Source organism: Pogoniulus pusillus, chromosome 5, assembly GCF_015220805.1.
Source record: "Pogoniulus pusillus isolate bPogPus1 chromosome 5, bPogPus1.pri, whole genome shotgun sequence".
Lineage (NCBI taxonomy): Eukaryota > Metazoa > Chordata > Aves > Piciformes > Lybiidae > Pogoniulus > Pogoniulus pusillus.
The window spans coordinates 37,594,216-37,620,060 of record NC_087268.1 but is presented as its reverse complement, the minus strand read 5'-3'; the positions used below and the strand labels follow the sequence as shown (position 1 = coordinate 37,620,060).

Here is a 25,845-nt window from a genome sequence, read left to right as displayed (position 1 = left end):
TAAAAAAGGCCAGATAAGGTGATCTGTTCTGTAATTCCCATTAGGAGAAAAATAAAGAGAAAATAGTATGTTAGAAGCCACATTTCCCTCATAAGCTAACAGGATTTGGCTGAAAGAACTGAAGTATGTATGTAAAGCAGTGGTGTAATTGAATGATTAGAGAGACGCTTTTGTAGAGACAATGAAGGGCTGGACTTGTTAACTTTGAGAGCAAAGAATGAGGATCCTGGAAAATATTTTTACCCTTAAATCTGAGCAAAGCCAGCCAAGTGAGGGCCACATGTATAACCTAGAAGAGAAAGCAGTCATATTATAGAGTAGGGGCAGCTATAAGGTCTCACAAGTGACTATTGAGTAGCTGGAGAGAAGATCAAGGAGGGGCTGTTCAACTGCAGCAGTGCTGGCTGGAGAAATTTTACATATGTTAGCTTGCTAGTGAAATCCACTTACTATTTTTCAGGAGATCAAGAAAGGATGGCAAATGTTGACAAAATTACTGAGAAAATTTGTCTTTGGAAAGAAAGGAGCCAAGGAAATCTTGTCTTCTCAGAGCAGACTAGAGAGCAAGGCAGTTTAGCCACAAACTGTCTGAGAGTTGGGAGGTTATCAGAGGATAAGCAATTCTCCTCGTGGAGGGAAAAAAAAAAAGGTAGTTTATGAGCTTGCAGAATGTTAAAAGGAAACAAGCAAGCAAAGCCAGAAATCTAAATCAAATTCATGCCTCAGTAGCTCCAGGCTGATTAAGAAAGCCTCCTGCTGTACTGGAAGATGGTGTATTGTTACAATTTGAAAATATATTCTGTAATTCCATTCTTTGATTAAGCTGCACAAGCATCTTCAAGATGCAGTTTTAACAGCAGATTTTCAACAAATACAAAAAAGAAAAAAAGAAAATCTGTTGCAGCAGAAAAATTGTAATGACTGTTTTGCAAGTCTCTCTTAAAGGTCAGTGGCAATCAAAAGCTGTGGTGTAGCAAGGCTCAAACCTCACTGCATCAATTTCACCTATCAGAAATCACTGTACACAACTGGAAAGCTCTTGGCTGTAACAGTAACATGTTTTCTACTTATCCTTACCAAGACGAAGCATGTGTAGGACCCAAATATATAGAGAGAAGTGAAAGACAACAACAAAAATCTTTCAGGTTATGTGGACTCCCTAATTCATCATGTTAATCAGAAGAAAACTGGCTGACTTGTATCACCAACTAAAAATAGAGGCAGGGACTCAGGACAGATAGTACAAACAATATACTGTGCGTGTCTTTGGTCTCCTCAAATGGAGGTGCAACGTATACAGGAGGTATATTTGAGGAGATAGGCTGTTTAAAAGGCTATGTGAAAGTCCTAGAAGGGGAAATCTACCTTGAACAGTCAATCCAGCTACAGAAGCAGATGGTACAAGTCACGGCCTGTAGGAAGGTATGATAATGTTTAAGGCAGCAAGAAAGGAGCTTAGTGCCTTACCTGGACCCATCTAAGAACCATAAGGCAAAGACCACTCCCACAAGAAGCAGCAGACAGCTATACCTGTGTGTCACCATTCTGAGGCTTTGCACAGCCAAGTCTAGTTGAGAGGCTTCCCTGCCCATGATCTCCGAGATCCTTTCCAACCTAAGCCATTCCAGGATTCTAAGATATCAGGGATGCAGTCACATTAATTTTAACACCTCTCAGATATCTTGCTTGCAGGAAAATTAAATTTTTCAAGAGCCCATGTTGTCACCTCAGCCACACAGCTCAAAGGGAGTCTTTGAACATTGCAGTGCAATTTACCAGATTCTTAAGGAAGACCTACACTGATAAATCACAGAAGTTTCCTCTTCGCTTGTTCAGTATTTCCTCACACAGTCAAAGCCTGCATTTACTACCTCCTCTAAAAATATCCTAGTCATTTTGCTGTGGACACTGCATAAAGTACAGAGTGTGCCAAAAGGCAAACAAAACAACCACTACATGGTGTGCTCTGTGTCCCATGTTTTGTAAGGTTAAGCTCCTGTTCCTTCCTCAAGGACTGAAAAGCCTGGGTATCACACCCAGAAATGCTGCACTGAAGGGCAGCAACACATTCTCCATGCAGGGTCCAGAGGAGAACCAGGACTAAGTACTGCATTGTCTACAGACAGGCAGTCTGCTCTGGAGAAGCTAACAATAAAGAAAATTGTTAGAAACTATCACAGAGTCATCAATTCTCTTTTTCTTAGAAGCAGGTGTAGTCTTAGTGTCTAGAAAATCTTCGAGCCAATATTTAAAGGATGCAGACCCTTGCCACCATAGAAGGTGCCCCATAACAATGGGGCACCTAGGCAAGAAGATCAAGATCAACTCTGCATCACAACAAATGAATCCAAACTCTTACTTTTGCTGCTGAATTATCTAGGGGGATTGAGAAACTCAAAGGCAAATGGATCTGTCTGGGCAGCAAGTGCTATTTTCTTGTAAATGTTTTTCTCTATCTTGTTCATCAGTTTGTTTATTTGATGGACTTAGGAACCATGCTGGGTAGACCTGGATAGAAGTTATTTAAGGGTCCTGCTGAGACAGCTGCTTGAGGGCTTTGATATGCTACAATAGTCTTGATAAGCCTGAGTAAGAGTGGCTGTAAAACCCTTAGAAGGGTGCAGTATCCCCAGTGGGATCAGCAGAATTTGGTGACTACTCTCCCGTGGGCTATGTATCTTCCATGGACATTCTTTATGACATATTCTTTGTCTCCCTATCTTTGACATCAAGAGGCTTACCTTTGCAGCCTTCAGGCTATTAAACTAATTAAAATACATAGCCTTCAAGATGAAAAGACTGCTGATCTGGTCTCTGTAAAGATGTTGCACCAAACAAAAAAAAAAATCACCTTTCCTCTAAATCAGACTATTATCAAATGATGCAGAGATTAGATTAGAGAAGGCCTGTTTCTTAAGGCATCTTATCTGTTCTCATTGTAGTCAAAGCGGATGGATTCACCAAGTGCTGTCTGTGAGCCTCGTCCTTGCAGAAGGATCTAATTCTGATCCAGTAAATGTTTAACTTGTTCCAACAGTAATAGGTATAATCTTATTCTGATGGCAAAGTAGAGGATTTTATGAAAAAAAAAAATCAAGTCAACTGAGATGAACATATAAGTGCATTGATGCCTTCCACTAAGACTCCTCAGTGATCCTCTTACAGGTACACAAACTGTAACGGATGCATAGCAGACAAGAGGCAAGGCACAGCAGTCCATGCATAGCTTATTTGGATGGCAAAACAGAAACAGCACTTTTTGAAAAGATCACAAAAGTGGACTTATTTTAAAAATGGCTTAGCTCTTTGGGAGCTGCTATGGATGTCTAATGGATATGAATGGGACAAAAGTCCACGTGCAAATCAGCTCAGTGCTTGAGGGCTCCCCCAGAAGGGAACCCGAGAAGGCATTTAGTCCTGTTCCCAGCCCAAAGGCAGTTGCAGCTACACCTTCACACCTCATGAGGATAGTTTGGTTTTCAAGGATAGGCAATACATTTCATCTGGTCACCTGAGAGTGTCAGAAGCTGCAGATGAGCTTTCAGCTTCACAGACCAGGATGAAAGGTGCATGGGAGTTCACTGCTTATTCTGACTGTATCAGATCACATTACAAAAAATGAGTGCCTCTCACTGCACACTGAGCATCTCTTATATGATTAAACAGTCACTGCTGTAACAGTAGCAGCTCTGTGCATGCCATCATCTTTCTTACTATATTCTGCTACATGGGCAAGTTTACTGCTCCAAGATGCCTTACAGTTAGCAGAAATGCAAAGTGGGAATATATAAAACTCTCAAATAAAACAGTCTCATGCCACTGGAAGGAATAAGCCCAGTATTTTAGAACAAAAATCAGTTCCTCCTTGTTCTTTTGATAAATGACATCCCTCTAAAGAAGTAAAAAAAAAAAAATCAAGATAAGCATTATTGCATCATCTCCTAGTTAGGAAGCATCTTACGAGACATCTCAAAGAGCCTGTAAATTGAAAATTTCACAACTAAATCACAGTTGTGTCACTTTCCCATATAATCATTTACCACTTTTATCTTAATCTAGATTAACTTCCTGTGTTTATTTAGTTCTTTTAAATATTCTGGTTTACTGAATAGGCATTTAAATACAACACAAACCAGAATCAATAAATATGAAATAACTAGGACACAATTCTTTTAATTCCTTCAACTACTGTTGTTTTGCCTTAGCTTTTTTAAGCTGTATTTTTATCATTCTAATACACTAAGCATACTTGCTTTCAGACAGTTACTGTTACTGATTTCTCTTTTCAATATTTTTCTGGAAAATATTTTTATTTAATATTTTATCTAAGCATTTCTTAAAATACAAAGTTTGTTTAGGACTTGTTTGTGCCAGTTTGAAGCAGGCTAGAATGTTTTGGGTGACAAGAACTAGATTACAGGCTGTGAAAGGAAAACAATGGTGATGTCTACTTCACTCATAGGCTTGCTGAGATGTATAAAAACAAGAATCAAAACATAGATAAGGTACTTCTGCTGCTGGCAAGCTTTGAGCTGCATCTCTCTTCTAACCTCTCCCTCCATTTCTTTAATTAATCCACTTTGCTTCCTAATCCCCTGGCTGAACCTCCATTCTTCCTTGGGACTGGGGTAAGGTTTAGAGGAGTAGGGGGAAGGTGAAGGGGTGGTTGAGTGTCCTCCCTGGGGACTCAGGTTTCTGGGAGGGGAGTTGTGTTTCTGTATTACCTTTTTTTTACCTTGTCTATTTCTGTATATATCTGTACATACTGTAAATATCTGCTTGTATATTGTGCTAAGCTGTAAATAATAACTTTCATTCAATTTCCTGAGCTGGCTGAGTCTAGTCTGGATGATTTCCAAGGAGGGGGGGGGGCAGGGGACACCCTAACCATCACATTGTTAAAGAATGTCTTTCAGTCATAAGAAGTTAAAATGCATAACACAGAGGGACACTATCTTTTTTGATATATGCCTTATACATTTTATATATAAATGAGACTTTTATAAAAGGCCACAGTTTTTAAACATACTGCAGGCATCTAATTAGATAAGATTTGCTATGCCTACAACTAAGACCTCTCAGAACTATAAACAAAAACCTTATCACAGTGAAAAACTTTCAGGAATGTGGGACATTAACCTTTACATTCTCACTCAGGTAATTTGAACATCAGTTGAAAATACAGCAGTTGGTTGCATATTTTGTACCAGTGGGGACAGACTACCATAAATTGCCAGAAGAAAGGAAGTTGGTTGTAACTGTGCGTATTTATGAAAGGTCAGCTGAAGCAGGTGATAGTTTTAGAGCATTGGTGGGTTTGACAGGGACAAATTAGTGAATAGTCGATGGTGTTTAAGTGTAATTCATCTTCTGCCTCTAAATGCTGACATGTGATTATCAGCTCCACATCTGCTGGATGCTCAAATACCTAACTCATTTGAAAAAATAATGCTCACAACTGCTGCTTGTGCTGGTGTGTAGGTTTTCAAATGTGTTCCTCTACAATAGGAAAAACATGAACTTGAATAATAGAGCTATTTCCCTCTATAATGGGAAAAGAGAGAGAGAAAATATAGAAAAAGAGAAGAAAGTCAGCATATGAAGAACAGAATGAGAGGAGGCAGAGATAAATGTTAGAAATGCCATTTTATTGTATTCTGAGAATTTAGCTCTGAAAGTAATTAAATCACCTCAAGGCTACCTTCTTCATCAGCAGTTTCACAGAACCAGGGAAAAACATGTGTCTGGAAGAGACCTCAAAGATCATACAGTCCAATCTTTGACCCAGTACTGAAAGGTCAACACTAAACCATGTCCCTAAGAGCCAGACCCACACACTGTTTAAATACCTCCAGGAGTGGTGATTCCACTACTGTCTTGGGCAGACCACTCCAGTGTTTGATAACACTCTCTGTGAAGAACTTGCATAGCCTTGATTTAAGAACAGAGGAAATCAGATAACTAGAAAGTAAATTTGAATGCCGAAGATGAGAAAATATTTTATTACTGGCTATCATCTTATTTACTTGAACTTATCTAGCCTATATATGTATATCCTAATGGTATAGGTCACTCCTCCTTAGCCTGTTAGCTCATGGTAAAATGTATTTGAAGTGCAGAGCAGAATTTGTTTGAATTTCTGGAAATGTGAGAAAGGAAAGAAACCAAGTTCAAAGCCATGTCATTATAATAGCAAGCATCTGAAACACTGACAAATCTATGCAGTACAATTAATGAACCTGAATACAAAAACAGATTCATAAAGTGTCAGTCTTTGAGAAGTGGCATTACAGTAACTCACAGAGACTTCTGCAATGGCATGGAATAGATGCAGGGTCTGTGAAAGACAAAGAAACCCAACACAACTTGCACCATCATGGCTGCCCATCCCAATCCTACCTCAAAGGTCAAAATATTTCATAAAACAGCATTAGCATTTCTGCAGACAATCCAGGCAGACCACTTAGATAAACACCTTCCCTGGCACAACAACAATTTCAGCAAATAACAACAGTTTCCTCAAAACAGGTTATTTATTAAAAGGCAAAAAAATATTGAGTATGCAATGTTTTCTTCAAGAGAAAAATACAACTGTGTTTGCAGTTCTCTCTAAATCCTGCCTGCAGGGTGGAAGCCCACAGTGCTAAGGAGTCACATCAGATGTCCAGTGTCATACAGCATTGAGACAACTTAAAACTGCAGAGCAGTCAATGCAATGAGAAGAAAGCTGATTCTATGTGATTATTCTGACTGTAAGGCAAAAATAAGTTCATAGAATCAAGCAGGTTGGAAGAGACCTCCAAGATCAGCCAGTCCAACCTAGCACCCAGCCCTAGCCAATCAACTAGACCATGGCACTAAGTGCCTCAGCCAGGCTTTTCTTCAACACCTCCAGGCACAGTGACTCCACCACCTCCCTGGGCAGCCCATTCCAATGCCAATCACTCTCTCTGGCAAGAACTTCCTCCTAACATCCAGCCTATACTTCCCCCAGCACAACTTGAGACTGTGTCCCCTGGTTCTGTTGCTGGTTGCCTGGCAGAAGAGACCAACCCCAACCTGGCTACAGCCTCCCTTCAAGTAGTTGTAAACTGCAATGAGGTCCCCCCTGAGCCTCCTCTTCTCCAGGCTGCACACCCTCAGCCTCTCCTCATAGGCTTTGTGTTCCAGGCCTTTCACCAGCTTCGTCGCCCTTCTCTGGACACCTTCCAGTATAACAGTATCACAGTATCACCAAGGTTGGAAGAGACCTCACAGATCATCAAGTCCAACCCTTTACCACAGAGCTCAACGCTAGACCATGGCACCAAGTGCCACGTCAAAAGTGATTGAAAGAATATTTGACCCCTCCTGGTTTCTTTTGAAGCACCTTTGCTCATTTGATGTACAGGTGCCAACTACGATCACCTCTATCCACACGTGCAAAATCCACCCTTTCCAGAAACTCAGTACACAGACCAGCAGATCTCTCACTGCTTTGCCTACTGTTTGAATAAAAGCTTCTCAAGGTTTTCTTATAAAACTTATTTTAACAGCAACTGACAGCAAAGCATAGGTTCCTTCTGTAAAAGCTGGGGTCAGATACTCACAACAGCACTGTTCCCCTGCAGCCGCCTGTCCCGCTGGGCGCCAAATCCTGCTGGGCTGGTTTGACTCTTACTCTCCTCCTGCTGCTGTGGGCTCCGGCAGTGGAGTCACCAGCACGCAGTACAAGCTGGGGCCCACTCAAGCCTTGAGGGCCTAGGGGGCTTAGCACCGGCGCCTTGTGCTGCCCTCAGCCTGCCTGCCTGGTGAAAGGAGGCACCAAGCCAAAACTATGGTGCTAGCGCCTATTGGCCAGCTTGAGTGGCAAAATGAAGCATTTAAAGGGGGACGATTTAGCCAACCATTACCTTCCTGCCTTCAGCCTTCCTGCCTCTCCTCATCTGCAGCTCGTTAAAGGCAGCCACGTGTATGCAGCTCGCACCTGCCGGCAGCTCACACCTGCTAGATTAGCAGCTCAGCAGCAGCTCCTTCCTCTGCTCCTCTGCCTGGAATAGTTTGTATCTTACCGAGAGGTTGAAAGGGTCTCTCATACAAGAGACTGAAGGGAGGCTGCAGTCAGGTGGGGGTTGGTCTCTTCTCTCAGGCAATCAGCAACAGATCAGGGGGACACAGAATCAAGTTGTGCTGGGGGAGATTTAGGCTGGATATTAGGAGGAAGTTCTTGCCAGAGAGAGTGATTGGCATTGGAATAGGCTGCCCAGAGAGGTGATGGAGTTGCCATCCCTGGAGGTGTTCAAGCAAAGCCTGGATGAGGCACTTAGTGCCATGGTCTAGTTGACTGGATAGGGCTGGGTGCTAGGTTGGACTGGATGATCTTGGAGGTCTCTTCCAACCTGGTTGATTCTATGATTCTATGACTCACTCAGGGGCCAAAGTGTCATTGGTACCTATGCTGGAGTGAATGCCAAGACTCCATAAGCATAGCTAGAATTTTTCCTGGGTTTATGTGACTATTTTCCAAGTTCTGATTGTTTAAAGTGTTTAATTCTGTGCAATTACTTCCTGACAACTGAAAATCTAAAGAACCTCAGGGAATTTCCCCAATTTTTGAAATATTATTTTTTAAAGTATTATCAATACATAAATTAATATTAATACCTAAATTAATATTAATGCATAAATTAATATTAATAATTCATAACAAGTATTAATTTCCAATACATCTCCAAGTACAGAACACATTAAGAAAAGAATCATTAAGAAAATACATTAATAATGTAATGATTAAGTGATCTTATTTTACCAGCCAGGTCATTCTTTTCTATTGCAATTACATATTGAAGCTCTTAAACTGCAGAAATACTTCCAAATTGTTTCTCTACAACTACCTGAAAGGAGGTTGCAGCTAGGTGGGGGTTGGTCTCTTCTCCCACGCACCCAGTAAGAGAACAAGAGGACATAGTCTCAAACTGTGCCAGGGCAGGTTTAGGCTGGATGTTAGGAAGAAGTTCTACATGGAATGAGTGATTGCCCATTGGAACAGGCTGCTCAGGGAGGTGGTGGAGTCACCATCCCTGGAGGTGCTTAACAGGAGGCTGGATGAAGCATTTAGCGCCATGGTTCAGTTAATTAGAAGGGTTAGGTGATAGGTTGGACTCAGTGGTCTTTTCCAACTCAGTTAATTCTGTGATTCTGTGTTTGCTGTCCTGTCTGATTCAAAAAGTGCTCCAAGATACAGTTTGCTGAGCTCTGGGAGGCAGATCACTTCAAGGTCTGCCATGGACATGGCTCCTGCAGTAGACTCTGTGCTGTGATGGTCCAAATGGGCAGAAAATGAGCAGCAAACATGGCTGAATATACAACCAGATAAAGAGAATCTTGCTAGGAGAGTTGTACAAAGAAGGTACTGCTATTGCCTTTTGCTGCTCTCGCTGTCACCAAAGCTCCTGCTTTGGCGTTATATTAAATTTTGCACTGGACTGGTTTGATCTAATCTCAATCTACCCCTGGTAAGCAGAGTCTTTTGCACTGCCCTCCCCAGTGCTCCTGCATGGCACAGAGGCAAAGAGCTAGTGGCAGTACAGAAGCAAATGAGGTGCTCCCTGCCCTAGATTTCCTACACACAGGAACACTGATGATAAACAAAGTTCTTCACATTAAATTCTGAGTTATACTGCAGTAGTAATGAAGGAGTCATTTAGATAAGCTCTTATTTCCTTTTATTGTACCAGAATGTCCTTGTATTGTGCCATAATTTCATTGTGTAGACATATGTTACTTGAGCTCTGCAAAGCAAGTCAAACCTGCACCAATGAAGAGCTGTCTTATGAACCCCAAACTTTCTGAGGGTTGTGCAAATGGGAAAGGCAGAGTTTTCTCTAGTTGCTTCTAAATTCTGTTTATAAGATCTTTTACTCTTCTATGAATCATAGAATCATAGAATCAACCAGGTTGGAAGAGACCTCCAAGATCATCCAGTCCAACCTAGCACCCAGCCCTATCCAGTCAACTAGACCATGGCACCAAGTACCTCATCCAGGCTTTTCTTGAACACCCCCAGTGATGGTGACTCAAGAGTATGCTCTGTAGAATACAATTTTTGTACCATTTTCTTTACATCAATTTCTAGGAAAATAGGAGATAATCAAATGTCTAAACTATCTTAGGGAAGAAAATTTAAAAGGACACTACAAAAGAGTTATTTTTATCCATACATGAAGCATTATAACTTCAGGAAAATCAGACTGAGCCAGTAAACCCAAGTCTTTGTGAAGTTTCAAAACTGTCTTCACCAAACACCTACTTTTCTTAGGTTTATGTTTAACTTTGGCCAGCATGGAGTCAATAGGGAATGTTTCTCAATTATTATGCAGTTTTTCTACAGTATTCTGAATTGGAATTGCTATTTCCTTTTCTATTTCTTAAGTAACAAAGACCAAATGCAACTTTCCACAGAATTTCCCTCTTCAAAAAGCCATAGTGCACATGCATCTTGTAAATCCCTGCCTGGCTTACTGCCTCAATAACAAAGCACACAATGCTAAAGAGGCTTGACCATATAACTGATCACCTTTGAACTTTCCCCACTGAAGGTAACATGCTACCTGAACTCCTCATAGGGGTGCTACTGACCTAGGAGTACAGTTTCCTGGCTCAGTGTGGACTCCACCTAACTTAGCTTAGATATTTACAACTAAGGCTTTCAGGGTTCATCTGATAAAATGAAGCAGCTATATTAGTATGAGAAGTAACACCTTCTTTAGTTGTCTTTTCCTCTTTATCGACTGTTAACAGAGCCTGTTGACTGTTAGCAGAAAAAGCTTACACCTAGTACTCTTCCAGAAATCAAAAATGACACAAAATGGATTCCACTCATACTCCTTATGTTCTTTTGAAGCTGTAGAGCAAACCCATACAGAAAATAATTTCTTCCTTGTTTCATCAAGATTTCAGCTTTCCTGCACTGGCATTCAAGGTGTTACAATACACAAGAGTAAATAAAAGCCATCAAAGATGTATTATAATAGTTTACAATAGCTGTACAACTGCCCACCCCCCAAAACAGAACAAAACTTACCTTAAAGATGTATTATAATACTTATGCAATAGCTGTACAACTGCCTCCCCCCCCAAAAAAAAACAAAAAACAAACAAACCAAAACAAAACAAAAAAAACAAACCCCAGAACAAAACTTACCTTTTTTTTTTAATATATAATTTCAGGAACTTGCATTTTTCTACCTATCTTGCACAATGTCCATCTATGGATAGGCTACTTCAGGAAACCAACAAGTGCACGTTTCTGTCAGGAGGAACAAACTAGCTTTTCCAGAGACCCCACCTGGAGTACTGCATCCAGGTCTGGAGCCCCTATTACAAGAGGGATGTGGAGATGCTGGAGTGTGTCCAGAGAAGGGCTATGAGGATGATTAGAGGGTTGCAGCAGCTCTCCTATAAGGACAGACTGAAGGAGTTGGGGCTGTTCAGTCTGGAGAAGAGGAGGCTCCGAGGTGGCCTTATTGTGGCCTTCCAGTATCTGAAGGGGGCCTACAAAAAAGCTGGGGAGGGACTTTTTAGGCTATCAAGTAGTGACAGGACCAGGGGGAATGGAGAGAACCTGAGGGTGGGGAGATTCAGCCTGGACGTGAAGAGGAAGTTCTTTACCATGAGAGTGGTGAGAGCCTGGAATGGGTTGCCCAGGGAGGCGGTTGAGGATCCACCTCTTGAGGTGTTTAAGACCAGGCTGGATGGAGCTCTGGCCAGCCTGATCTAGGGTAGGGTGTCTCTGCCCATGGCAGGAGGATTGGAACTAGATGATCCTTGTGGTCCCTTCCAACCCTGACTGATTCTAAGATTCTAGTTTGGGGGTCAGCTGTCTAAAATCCTGTGCAACACCAGATACATTTTTCTTTTACAATACTCCCCAGCTTGTTTGAAGTCATTTTTTGAAAGCATTCTGGTATCACCATAAGCATTCAGGTTTTGATATCACACAAAGTAAATTAACATTTTGTCACATGAAAGCAAAACATTTGTATGTGTGTTTACTAAAGCACATAGTTGAATTTGGGACCAAGGACATGAAAAACTTGGGAACTGTCCCCAGCACACCTCTTTGCTGTTGAATATAGGTATCAGCAGGGTTTGGACAAGTAATAAAAGTACAGCTGAAAATCTTTATTCTTAGAGCTAGATCAGAATAAATATTATTTGATATATAGGGAAAAAAATCTGAAAGAAAACAAAGTTCTTGTCTGAAGAAAGTGACAGCTACAGCAGGAACCATCAATGTAAGTCATACATAATAGGTAGCCACACAAGAACCTCTCAGGCATAAATACCTGAAAACACTCCTGAGGACAGCATTTAACACATTCACCATGTCAGCTTTAGCCTTGGCCTGTGCATGTGGCAGTAAAATCATAGTTCTGCACATCTACAACCAAAGCATTCCAATTATGGTCCAAGTTTAAAATTTCTGGAATCACCGAGGGAAATGAGATAAAGCAACTTGAGTTCTTGAAAATGTTAGATTTTCAGTGTGAATAAGATGATTCTGAAGTTGTTGTATCATCAAAACAGACCTGTAGCCAAGTTTAAATTCTCCTGTTCATTTGCATCAAACTGTACATTTCCTGACCCACCACAGGAATAATTATCTCAGTGGTGTCGCTGCCTTTCCAGATCCTATGCAAAACAGACAATTTTCTCTCCAGCTCAATGTGCCAAGCACTTTGCTGTGAGGTACAAAACAAATATCACAGAGTACATCTCCTTTGCACACATCTCTTTCCATTTAGAAATTATACTGATGTGATACCTGCAGGCTGCCTGGTACAGCAGCAGGAGCCCTGCCCATGTTGTCACATGGTCAGAAAACCATAGGCAAACATCCATCTCATAAACAGATCAGCTCCAAAGTGCACATCCATAAAGTTTTCCCTTCCCAAGATGCCTGCCCATGCTCTCAGTAGGCTGTGTCCATTTAGCCATTTGAATACAGTAAATCTGATGCACTTTTGTGTGTGTATGTCAGACATTCTGCCTATGCCCAGATCAGCTAAATGGCACATACACATTTACTGTTATCCCAGATAAAGCATACTCATTCTGCAAAGGACTAATGTATGTTCTTGTATTTATGGCATCTGTATATTTTCAGTACTCTGAAGTGCTAAAATGCATCTTCATAAAAATTTGTACGGTTTAAATTTACAACATAACTTAAGCTGCTTATAACTACAGAGAATCTCATCCTTTCCATCCAGGATGGGGAAAGGAAGGATTATGGAGTGTTTTCTCAAGGAGATCTGTGTAGTACCTTTTGCAGTCTGGTTCTGGTGATAATATCTGCTGCAAAGCTGGTGAATGTACGTGGCACAATAACCCCTCAAAGATTCAGCTTCAGAATATGCACTTTGTCATTTTAACTACATTTGTCTGCACTAAATACAAGAAAGGAAAACAAATGGAAACTGTGAATTTGCAAAAGACACTTGCAGTGCAGAGAAACTTGTGAACTGATAGGAAGAATCAAGAAACTGTTTATTCCAGAAGATAAAGTCATTTTTTTTAATAAAGAAGAATAAACAGTTTGGAATAAGCTATAACTTCAGTGTTGATGCCACTCATTGGAGAGAGATTATTCATATTATCTACACACTAACTCTATGTAAAATACATTCCATAATGTTTGAAGTTCTAGTAAGGGTGTTGAAAAAATTATGTAAGCAATCTTGTACCCTTACTGACACAAATGAAGGCACATTCAGGTTTCAGCTCAGCCACTCCTGGATTTTGGAGGAAATGGAAAAATATAACAGGGGGTTGGCTGAGATCATTAATCATGCTTTAAACTAGGTTGGAAGGGGGGGAGGGTGGAAGCCAGGCTTACTACAAGCAAGACTGAGACAGTTGTGGGGCCATGTGTCAGCTCCACTGGCAGTTCTACTAGTGGCTCGAAGGACGTAGGTAACAATGAGTTGCATGCTGGAGAAGAGGCAAGATATGGCATACCAGGGAGGGAGGCTAACAGGAGCCTTCAGCCTGTTACCCTGCAGCACACTGGGGACACACAAGAACTCTTTAAGTCTTGCAGAGATGGACCACGAGGATCAAGCAATGATGAATCAGTACATGCGGAGCTTACTGCTGGGTTGGGGGCCATGGGAGGGGCTGGGAATGGTGAGACAGCAAGAGTGGGAGCTAATGGATTAACTCCCTCCCTGAAATCCTTATACACCAATGCATGGAGCATGGGGAATAAGCAGGAGGAGCTGGAGATCTGTGTTAGGCTGAATGACTATGATCTTCTTGCCATCACTGAAACATGGTGGGACAGCTCCCACGACTGGAATGTTGTCATGGATGACTACATATCGTTCAGGAAAGATAGACCAGCAAGACAAGGTGAGGGAGTTGCTCTCTATGCATGAGAACACCTGAAATGTGCGGAGTTCTGTCCAAGGGGGGAGGCAGAACAGGTTTAAAGCTTGTGGATAAGAATTAGGGGATGTGGTAAAGGAGATGAAATTGTTGTAGGGGTCTACTGTAGACCACCAGACCAAGAAGAAGATGTTGATGAGGCCTTCTACAGACAGCTGGAGGTAGCCTCTAGAGCTAACTCCTGGTGGGTAACAAGTTAACCATGGCACAGCAATGTGCCCTTGTAGCCAAGAAGGCCAATGGGATCCTGGGGTGTATTAGGAGGAGTGTGTCCAGCAGATCAAGGGAGATTCTCCTCCCCCTCTACTCTACCCTGGTGAGACCTCATCTTGAATACAGTGCTCAGTTTTGGGCTCCCCAGTTGAAGAGGGACAGGGATCTGCTGGAGAGGGTCCAGCGGAGGGCTACAAGGATGATTAGGGGACAGAAGGGCATGGCTTATGAGGAGAGGCTGAGGGACCTGGGACTTTTTAGTCCAGAGCAAAGAAGACTTAGAGGGGATTTGATAAATGTTTGTAAGTATCTGAAGGCTGGCCAGGAGCAGGGGAACAGGCTCTTCTCACTTGCTCCCTGTGATAGGACAAGCAGCAATGGGTGTAAGTTGCAGCACAAGGGGTTCCGCCTCAACACAAGGGGGAACTTCTTCACTGTAAGGGTCACAGAGCACTGGAACAGGCTCCCCAGAGAGGTTGTGGAGCCTCCTTCACTGGAGACTTTCAAGGCCTGTCTGGATGTGTTTCTCTGTCATCTGTGCTAGATTGTGTGGCCCTGCTCTGGCGGGGGGGTTGGACTTGATGATCTCCTCGGGTCCCTTCCAACCCCTAATATCCTGTGCTCCTGTGATAACCTGAGTAAACTGACTAATACCACTTTTATCCACGGTATTTACACTCAAAGAGTATTAAGTGCTGAAAAACTATGTTTCATTTTTTAAAATTGATTACACAAGTCCTGAACACTTAAAGTATGCTGAATAGTGGAAGATGAATATTACTGACTACTCCAAACTAAAACTGGAAAGAATTATTTTGAATAGCCAATACTCAAGCTGTAGGGAAACTGGCTGCTGCACTCTTTTATGCAATGAAGGTGTTTATTGAAACTGAACTTCAGGTTAGTAAAGCTGAAGATGATTGCAGTCTTTCAGTACTTAAAAGGAGCCTATAAGGAAGATGGGGACAGTCTTTTTAGCAGGGCCTGCTGAAACAGGACAGAGTTTTAAAGTAAAAGAAGGTAGATTTAGACTAGAAATGAGGAAGGCATTTTGTACGATGTGGGTGGTGAAACACTGGGACAAGTTGCTTAGAGAGGCGGTAAATGCTTCATCCCTGGAAATATTCAAGGTGAGGCTGAATTCTGTCTGAGCTAGTTAAAGATGTCCTGGCTCTTGTGGAGGAATTGGAGAAGTTGATCTTTAAAAGTCCCTTCTAACGCAAATTATTCTATGATGTCTTTCAGGTGTTTTGATGATTGAATCCTTTCCTACCCTTTTAAAACACCTCATTTAGCAACTGGTATCTGTCTTTCCTTAACTCTCGAGTGTGACTGCCTTTGAATCAATTAGCACCCTATCACCAAGAGCAATGTTAAATCAGATAAAGAGAACAAGAGGGAACACAAAGTGGATTACCACCCAAACCGAATAGATGTGTGTGTTGTAAAATACCTGCTGCTTCAGGTAAGGCTGTGTCCTACAAGTATCTGAAGACTACCAAAGGCATTTTTGGGAAAATACATATTTTAATATGCAGTGCCACACAATGCTATGGAACAATGGGGGGGAAAATGAATTAAATCAGGAAGAAGCACATTTGTGCACACTTCCAGAAAAAGCACCATTTATCCAGCTGCAGAATAAGCACCATTTATTCAGCCACAGAATAATCTGTCAAGAGAAGAAACACTTTCTTTTTTTTTTTTTCCAAGTAGAAGTCAGTATTATTTCAATAGCACAGTAATAATACAATAATTCCCTATTGCAATATAAGAAATGATCTTGTGTTTCCAGGAGACAAGCATGATGAATCTTCCTGGCCTTCCAGCTACAGTAATACTGTTGTGTGCAATGGGACCATGTTCCTCCAGTCCTGTTTAAGCGTGGTGGGAACACCAGAGATTCATGCAAGTCTTATTTTCTCCTCTTTACCTTCCTTCCTGTAGTACTGGTTCCCAAAATCATAGAATCATAGAATCAACCACGTTGGAAGAGACCTCCAAGATCATCCAGTCCAACTTATCACCCTGCCCTATCCAATCAACTAGACTATGGCACTAAGTGCCTCATCCAGGCTTTGCTTGAAGACCCCCAGGGACAGTGCCTCCACCACCTCCCTGGGCAGCCCATTCCAATGGGAAATCACTCTCTCTGTGAAGAACTTCTTCCTAACATCCAGCCTATACCTACCCTGGCACAACTTGAGACTGTGTCCCCTTGTTCTATTGCTGGTTGCCTGGCAGAAGAGGCCACCTATACCAGACCCACCTGCAGGCATCTTACTACATCGCATTTACAGAGAACAAGATAAATGATTTACAACCTTGCTCTGGCTTTCCCATCAACACAGCACAAGGTAGAGCACAACGATCTCATCACAGTAGGTAATGCTCTGCCTTGATGTTCCTGTCAGGAGCTAAACATGCCATTTCATAATCTTTTTATTGAGCAATGCATTTATTATTGCACAGATGGCAAAGATGCTGCCTCACATAACTGTGTGATATGTAAGGCAGTCAAATGAATGATTGAGACCGGTAATTGTTTTTTAATCTCTGTAATCCAGCCCAAGAATGCAATACATGAACTATTAGCTATGTATGCCCCAGTTATCTCAGAAGATAATAAATGATGTGGGAGCCATTTGACAACCTACTTGATAAAAAACTCCAAGCTTTTAACAATTTTAGATAAGATCATGTGACAAATTCTAGCATTTCTGAAAAGCTGCTTGGTTCAAAAGCATAATCTTAATGTTATATATAGACCACAGAAGCAGGTCTGTTTAGTTACTTCTTTCATTGAGTATTTTGGTATAAAGCACATGCAGTTCAGTGCACTGTTTCCTTAATTACAAAATTAAGGTTGATCTCTTCTCCCAAGTAACCAGCAAGAGAACAAGGGAACATAATCCCAAGTTGTGCCAGGGGAGGTCTAGGCTAGATGTGAGGAGGAAGTTCTTGACAGAGAGAGTGATTGGCATTGGAATGGGCTGCCCAGGGAGGTAGTGGAGTCACCGTCCCTGGAGGTCTTCAAGAAAAGCCTGGATGAGGCACTTAATGCCATGGTCTAGTTGATTGGATAGGGCTGGGGGATAGGTTGGACTGGATGACTTTGGAGATCTCTTCCTACCTGGTTGATTCTGTGAGTCTATGAAAATTAAAACCACCTGACTTTATACTAGGTAATATTCAGCAAAGACTTTTACCTACTATACTTATGCAGAACCAAGAAGAAAGTAAGATTGCCAGTGCACTAAGTTAGGACTACTGCAATCATCTGCTGCAACAATGTGCTTACTGAACTTTATCATAATGCCAAGATTTCAGCTTACAATGTGGTTTCCAGTAAGGTTTTCTTAAGTTAAATCTCCAGAAGTGTTTGAAACCATCCACTGCCCCAGAATTACTCTGTTGATTGCTGTCAGTAGTGCTAACAGTATTGTTTCATCACCACAATTTGAATCTTTAACAATATAATCTGAAATAATGAAAATCACATGGAAGAACAGTTGGAGAGATGCTATCTGAATACAAAGGTAGATGTATTTCCCAACTGCTTGGAACTGCTTCCAAACATGTCTGGTTTTGTCAGAGATAAGTGGATACTTCCAGTACCACATATGAGAAACACAAACGAGTACAAAAATATTTTGAGAACCACAGAACCACATTCACATTGTGGGTGTTTTTTCTACTCTTTTTAATGTATCCTGTCCTGCCACCAAAAGCTTAGAATTATAAATCACTTGTTTCTCACCTTTGCCCCTGCCACATACACATCACCATCTCACACACACAAAGCTGTACAGTTCAATCAATCTTCACTGATTGCTCTCCAAGGCTGATGTCACTGTATGTAACTTCTGGCTTCATCCACACACATTTCTGACACCAAGGAAATTCTGTTTTGTAAAAATGCCAAGTCATGGCTGTATTATGGAAAATACAACAGGCTAGAGCATCCTGTGATGAGAGGTGCAAATTCAACTGGAATATGAATGTAAGAAAAACAGACTGCCTGATAGAAAATAATCTTGAGAAAAGTGTTTGACAATACAGTGTCAACAATTTCTTTTCATGGAAGGAGTTAATGGGCTTTACCAGATGTTTGGAATGAATTTTCCATAATACACATAAGGTAGCAAATATCTCAAAATCTTGTGTGATTTGTTTAAAGCAACAAAGGGAAGTGCAATTAGTAGTGATGTTACATCCATGGTGACAGGATGAAGGTCAAGGTCAGAGGAAGGCCAAAGACTACTTGAATTGTGGTGAATCCTTCCAACTAAATTGTTCCAATTATATTCAACCATATATTTAGTTTCTTCATTATTTCTCTTCTCTGACTTTTAGTCATTTTAAGATAGAATCTGTTCCCATGCAAGGGAATGAAAGCAGAAATCTCCAGTTGTCACTGGATTTACGTTCTCTGGTGTCCAGACGAGAAAAGTAATGATATAAATACGTGGATGAATTTCTCACCAGTAGAGGACATAAATTGATAAACATGGACAACTCGTGCTGAGAAACGTCCTTGGGACACTGCTAGACCAGGAAATCAAACTGTAAACAAGTGAGCACCCCACACACAGCTGCAGTGGGCAGAGTTAGATAGCCAAGGGGGCTGGAGTAGGTGGTCTGGAAGGCTGACCCTTAGAATGTTATGATATATTAACCTATGTACGCATTACATGTAACCTTGCAATCATCACCTGTAACCAATCTTAAGTTGAGCACACCTCTTGTAAGAATGCATATAAGTCACTGTATCACAGAAAGAAAGTGGATTATGACCATCTAACCATATTGGTGAACAAAGAGTCATTTTACCCAAGCGCTCCACTGGCAAAAATACATCTTCAGTCTCCATGAAGATGACAAGAAACCTCTGGCCTTAGACTATAAAAGGTTTTTCATCTACTCTGAGATTGTGTTTGCTCAAAAAAAAAAATCATCTAAGCCCACATCTTTTGAAACACCTCATTTTTTGTTTGGTTAGTTTGTTTGGGTTTGAATTTTTTTTTCTAGGGAAGACCTCTTTATGGACTTGCTCCTTTTCCTGTCTCTAGGCTTTTTCAGCCACGACTTCTAAACACTGCTCCATTTAAAGAGGATCTAAGTAGATGTAAATGTTATGTATATAGCAGACCTTCCGTGAGACGGAGGGTAAGTATACACTTTACATTTTGCTGAGCCAATAATAAGCCTCAGGCTAAAGAGCAAACCAAATGCCCTGCAGATTATGTGTTTACTTAGGCTATCACTACATCTAATTCTGCTCCATTTTAGGAAACACTGACTCCTGGTGTATGGAGAAATAAGGTCTTATTTGCTACTTCCCTCAGCTGTTAGTAATTATTATAATTCCAAGCAAGTTCTCAATTGGTGTGATCTCAATGTCAAGCCTTTCTTTCATAGTTTCCTAAATGAGAATCTCTGAGCCTAAATAAACATTATGCTTTGTTTCATTTAAATACAGAGGAAATTCAGTGCTTACTTGTAAGAATAGTCCTAGAGCTACTTTTCAAATAATTCATACTTGATCTTTAACTGGCTGTTACAGTCAACTACAATAACTCTGTTTTTTAAAAAGGAATTTAAAAGTCTCTCCTCCACAGGTTCTTCTCAGGGATGACCTCACTGCTGTCTACAACTACCTGAAGGGAGGTTGTAGCCAGGTGGGGGGTGGCCTCTTCTCCCAGGCAACCACCTGGGAGAAGAGGACAAGGGGACACAGTCTCAAGCTGTGCTGGGGGAAGTATAGGCTGGATGTTAGGAGGAAGTTCTTCCCAGAGAGAGTGATTGCCATTGGAATGGGCTGCCCAGGGAGGTGGTGGAGGCACCGTCCCTGGAGGTGTTCAAGCAAAGCCTGGATGAGGCACTTAGTGCCATGGTCTGATTGACTGGCTAGGGCTGGGTGCTAGGTTGGACTGGATGATCTTGGAGGTCTCTTCCAACCTGGTTGATTCTATGATTCTTTTATTTTTTAATAAACTGCCATAGACAGAACATGGAGAGATTTTAAACCGATTATATAACTCACAGAAAGATCCATTCCCTACTTAGTCATCGGTAACACTATTAAGCAAACAGCTGCAATCCACACACACTGTTTCTTGCTTTCATTGTCAAAACAGAATGAAATTTATCAGTTAGCAAATACAATGCCCTCTCCATATGAATAAATTATCCTGTAGTTATAACTTACAAAATGTTCCTACCTCTCTCCGTGCTAAGTGTGTCAAGTCATTTGGATGACAGACTGCTACAAAAGCTATCTGAACTGTCAGGAAGCTGCAATGACTTATTGCATTAAAAAAAATAGTTCCATTTTTACCAACTCAAATCAGTAGCAAGGAGGGAAAAACGAAGAACTCTTTCCAGAAGATTGGTCAGATATAGTTCAGAGTGAATCATCAGTGAATAACTCATGTTTGTTCTTTCTAAGGAATCAATGATTTACATTTTAATGACACTTGAGATGGAAGTCATGATCCTTTCTTTCAAATAAATACCTCCTCCCAAAAAAGCACTGTAGGAAATTTTGAAAGTATCAATAACTTTATTACAACACAAGTGAATTTACAGTAATAAAGATCTTATGCTTCCTACTCAGATATGTCATCAACCATGAAATGATGTAGAGCCTGAATCACTAAAGTCACATCTAGGTTCTAAAATATTTCTGCTTGACTCTGGCAATCTGCACTCCAGCTGAAAGGAACTCCACAAATGAGGGAGACATGTGGTCTAGTTGATTGGATAGGGCTGGGTGATAGGTTGGACTAGATGATCTTGGAGGTCTCTTCCAACCTGGTTGATTCTATGATTCTATGTACAGAGCTTTCTGATAAGAGCTGGAAACTAGAAGAGGTCTTTCACGTGTTCTTTATGATTCTGTATTTGTAACCTGGTCAAAACACCTTTGATACGTCTTTGCATAACTGTAAAGAACATCTCAATATTTTACAAACAGGTAAAACTTTGTTTCTGTCCATTTTAGCTATTTTAAGTCCTGTTCAAGCTTTAGGTTTTCACAGTGAAGTGTAAGTCTGATCAAAGTTTTTTTTTTATCAACTAAAACTGTATTTAAATGAAACTGTAGCTTCCTAAATCAGGTAAAAGACGGTTAAAAATGGACTACTTTTTACTTTTTCTTCTTTCCTGGAGGCAGCAACTTCTCCCTCAACTGCAAAAACTTCTAGTAGTTTTCATCTGAGCTGAGTCAACACAGACTAAGCTGAAGCATCCGGTCCTGTGAAAGCTGCTGTGAGAGTCTGCAGAATTTTAAACCCTATTTCAGGAGCATTGTGGTGACACTGTAATTATCACACTGCACTACTAGATAGGCTTGAACTCCATTTTAAACACACAGAGCTTGTGCTCCAGCATAGTCCAGGAACATTAAGCTAAGCCTGGTTAGTGGCCTGACTAGTCCACTAGTGCTCCTATAGCAGTATCCTCAAATCTCTTCAGAGGAATACAAAAGAAATTCTGAAATAAACAATTATTAAATGACTAAATTTTTGGGGAAAAAAAATAATTAGCTTCCTAATTTCCCAGTGAGCATTAAGTTATGCCTCAAAGTGTACAGATCCAGAAGTGGATCCTCAGTATGCAGGCTGAGGTCGTGGCGCTGATAACAATTAAATGACTATGGCTGAAGCACCAAAACAGTTACTACTGCTTCATCTTAATTCCTGATGTATGTCTCAATGCTTTATACTCTATATAAATGTCTTAACTCTAACTCTGTTCTTTACATACATCCACTGACACTGTAAATTTACAGATATTTCTTGCAGTACAAATACTTGATCTGTTTTCAATCCATCTGTTTTTACTTTTCTTGCTCCTGCATCTCTGAGTAATAAGAGCTTTTAATTTACCTTTGAAATCCCTTTGCATTCATTTTTATCTCCTACCTACACTGAATGGCCACAATCTTTCAAATTATTGTCTCCTTTCAAGACTTCCTTTTTCCTACTATTCTAGTCTGTTTCAAAAATGTTCTTATCCTTAATATTCAGTCCCATTTTTAACATTGGAGAAAAAAAATATCCATCAGTAGAATAATATTAATCAACACAGAGCACAGAATTCCTCAGATTAATCCCAGGGTCAAAAAAAATGTTTTACTGATTGACCTCACATGCAGCAAAGCCCCATGTATCAGGACTAGGGGGAATGGAGCAAACCTGGAAGTGGGTAGGTTCAGACTGGATGTGAGGAGGAAGTTGTTCACCATGAGAGTGGTGAGAGCCTGGAATAGGCTGTTCAGGGAGGTGGTTGAGGACCCATCCCTGGAGGTGTTTAAAGCCAGGCTGGATGAGGCTCTGGCCAGCCTGATCTAGGGTAGGGTGTCCCCGCCCATGGCAGGGGGGTTGGAACTAGCTGATCCTTGTGGTCCCTTCCAACCCTGACTGATTCTCTAATTCTATCTCCCCACTTCAGACTCAGGAAAGCAAAGTCCTACCATGGATGAAAAGTTGCAACATTTATAGATCTTTGTATGGGACAGATAATTGAAGAACAAGTTCCAACCTTGTTTCACTCACTCTATGCAAACCATAGTCTGCATTTTACTCATATATGTGATCCATGGAACATTTTACCAGTCATCAAATTGCAAAATGTGGTAATTCTGCCTATAGATTCCCAAGTAACATATTGAAGAAGAGGCCTTTCTTATGTGAATCTACAACATGGCCTTCATCCCTGCAATGTAGGCCCTAGGTATTTTCTAGGGAAGGTAGCAGCCAGAACATAAAGCTGAGAGAAGGAAAAAAAAAGTATTGTTTGACCTTTCTGTTGTTTTTAATAAACAAAAATCATGTTGCCATCTTCTTGGCACAGCACACTGGAAAAAAAAGAAACACAAAACAAACAACCCCCCCCAAAACTCCAAACAAACAAGCAAACAAAACCTTCCTGTGCCCTATATTGCCCTTTCTGAAGACAAGATCTTCCTTCCTTCCTTCCTTCCTTCCTTCCTTCCTTCCTTCCTTCCTTCCTTCCTTCCTTCCTTCCTTCCTTCCTTCCTTCCTTCCTTCCTTCCTTCCTCCCTTCCTTCCTGCCTCCCTCCCTCCCTCCCTCCCTCCCTCCCTCCCTCCCTCCCTCCCTCCCTCCCTCCCTCCCTCCCTCCCTCTCCCCCTCCCTCCCTCCCTCCCTCCCCTTCCCTTCCCTTCCCTTCCCTTCCCTTCCCTTCCCTTCCCTTCCCTTCCCTTCCCTTCCCTTCCCTTCCCTTCCCTTCCCTTCCCTTCCCTTCCCTTCCCTTCCCTTCCCTTCCCTTCCCTTCCCTTCCCTTCCCTTCCCTTCCCTTCCCTTCCCTTCCCTTCCCTTCCCTTCCCTTCCCTTCCCTTCCCTTCCCTTCCCTTCCCTTCCCTTCCCTTCCCTTCCCTTCCCTTCCCTTCCCTTCCCTTCCCTTCCCTTCCTTTCCCTCCTTCTTTCCCTCCCTCCCTCCCTCCCTTCCTTCCTTCCTTCCTTCCTTCCTTCCTTCCTTCCTTCCTTCCTTCCTTCCTTCCTTCCTTCCTTCCTTCCTTCCTTCCTTTTTTTCAAGAGGGTGATTTGCATCTGTACAATTCCTTCTTATATCTGCATAATTGCTTCTTGTATTTGTATAATTCCACCTTAGCTTATTCCAGGGTATGATAAAAAACATGCATGGCTGCGCTTCTGTTGCACTGATTATTATGAAACTCGGTAATTTGCCAAGCACACCTCATTTTTGTTTTTACTCTAACATTTTTCTTAAGAGATGCTCTCCTGAGTAATCACAGAATTAACTTAAGGAGCATTTCTCCTGCATCAGTCTTAACGCTGTCTCCTTTGATCAGACATTATCCAAGCTAAAAATAAGAAGGCTGAAAATCCTTCCAGATGACCACAGACAATTGTGTCTTACAAAATGATGGACAAAATGTCTGTGTCTGCTTGTGTATAGGAGACTCAATTAAAAGGAATGCGGTAAAGAGAGGCATTGCTGGACTTCTGCTACTCAAGCATATGATTTATCCATGAGCAATAGGAACACAGTGCTCTGATAGTGCAAAAAGATGGCAAACTCCTTTATTCCTTACCTTCCATCGAGTTTGCAGCTGTACCTTAGAAAAAAGAGGGTTTGTAATGTCAGAGTGAGTAAAATAAGAGCTCTTCTATTAAATTTCTATATTTGTTTGCTAATACATAGAAGGAGCTGAAAGGTAGAGCTGTGTTGCCCCAAGAAGTTACTAGTGTTGCCAGAAATACTCAACAGCTGATCCTGAGCAACCTCATTTGGTTGGGCTCACAGTGAGAACATCTTGAACCAGATGTGCTCCAGAGGTGCCTCCCAACCTAAATTAACTCATGGCTCTGTAATGCAAATCTTAAGTGCTTCATTTTGGATGTACTGAAAGGTTTTTGATCAACCTAGCCTCAAGCTTTTCTCATAGAAGGAGGCACATATCAATAATGTGCATACAGTGCTTATAGAAGAGAAGGCCTGAAGTCAAAGACACAACATCTACAGACCATCCAAGGCTACTGTGAGAATAAACCACTCAAATTCAAGGGTTTTTCTCCTTTAAGCTACCCTTTGCTCAAGGAAAAATAGGAGACACACAAATTTACTACGACCCATAATGACATCCTATTGCATAAACATTCCTTGTTTTCAATTTTACAGTTACAACCTTAAATTTCAGGATAACATCTTGTTCTTGGCTATATGAGCTTCTTTTGTATTTCCCATTGGAAGTATATAACTATCTGGCTATGTTTCATGCTAGAACAACTTAATGCAGCTCAAAATCACAAAAGCCTTTGTTAAACTAGGACATAATCTGAATATGGAGCCAGAAAATATAAGAATCTTTTAAAGCCCAAAATGAAAGATCATTTAAAAGAAGGAAGTCTATTACTCATTCATAATTCAGAAAGCAGAAGAAACTTGTCTATGTTTTTAGAGTGTAAGACTAAGCAAGGCTAATCTTGAATGGTGAAGTTCATAGTCAAAGAAAAATGCAGAATAGAATGTCAAGATTCAAATGTCAAGGAATGAAGGCAATTCAAGAGAGATGTTGGGATACTGGAACATATCCAGAGAAGGGTGACGAAGCTGGTGAAAGGCCTGGAACACAAACCCTCTGAGGAGAGGCTGAGGGAGCTGGGGTTGTTTAGCCTGGAGAAGAGGAGGCTCAGGGGTGAGCTCATTGCTGC

General features: G+C 41.2%; 1 protein-coding gene across 5 annotated transcripts in view; it reads right to left on the bottom strand.

Moving 5' to 3' along the window:
* The window catches only part of FGF14 (fibroblast growth factor 14), a 496,088-nt gene that overhangs the window by 393,542 nt on the left and 76,701 nt on the right, over positions 1 to 25,845 (bottom strand). The window contains exon 1 of one of the 5 annotated variants that reach the window (XM_064143812.1): positions 7,590 to 7,979. The exons of the other annotated variants lie outside the window; for them this stretch is intronic. The gene's annotated coding sequence lies outside the window, so the exon portion shown is untranslated. Of the gene's footprint in view, positions 1 to 7,589; positions 7,980 to 25,845 lie in introns of those variants that run through there. 5 annotated transcript variants of the gene reach the window in all.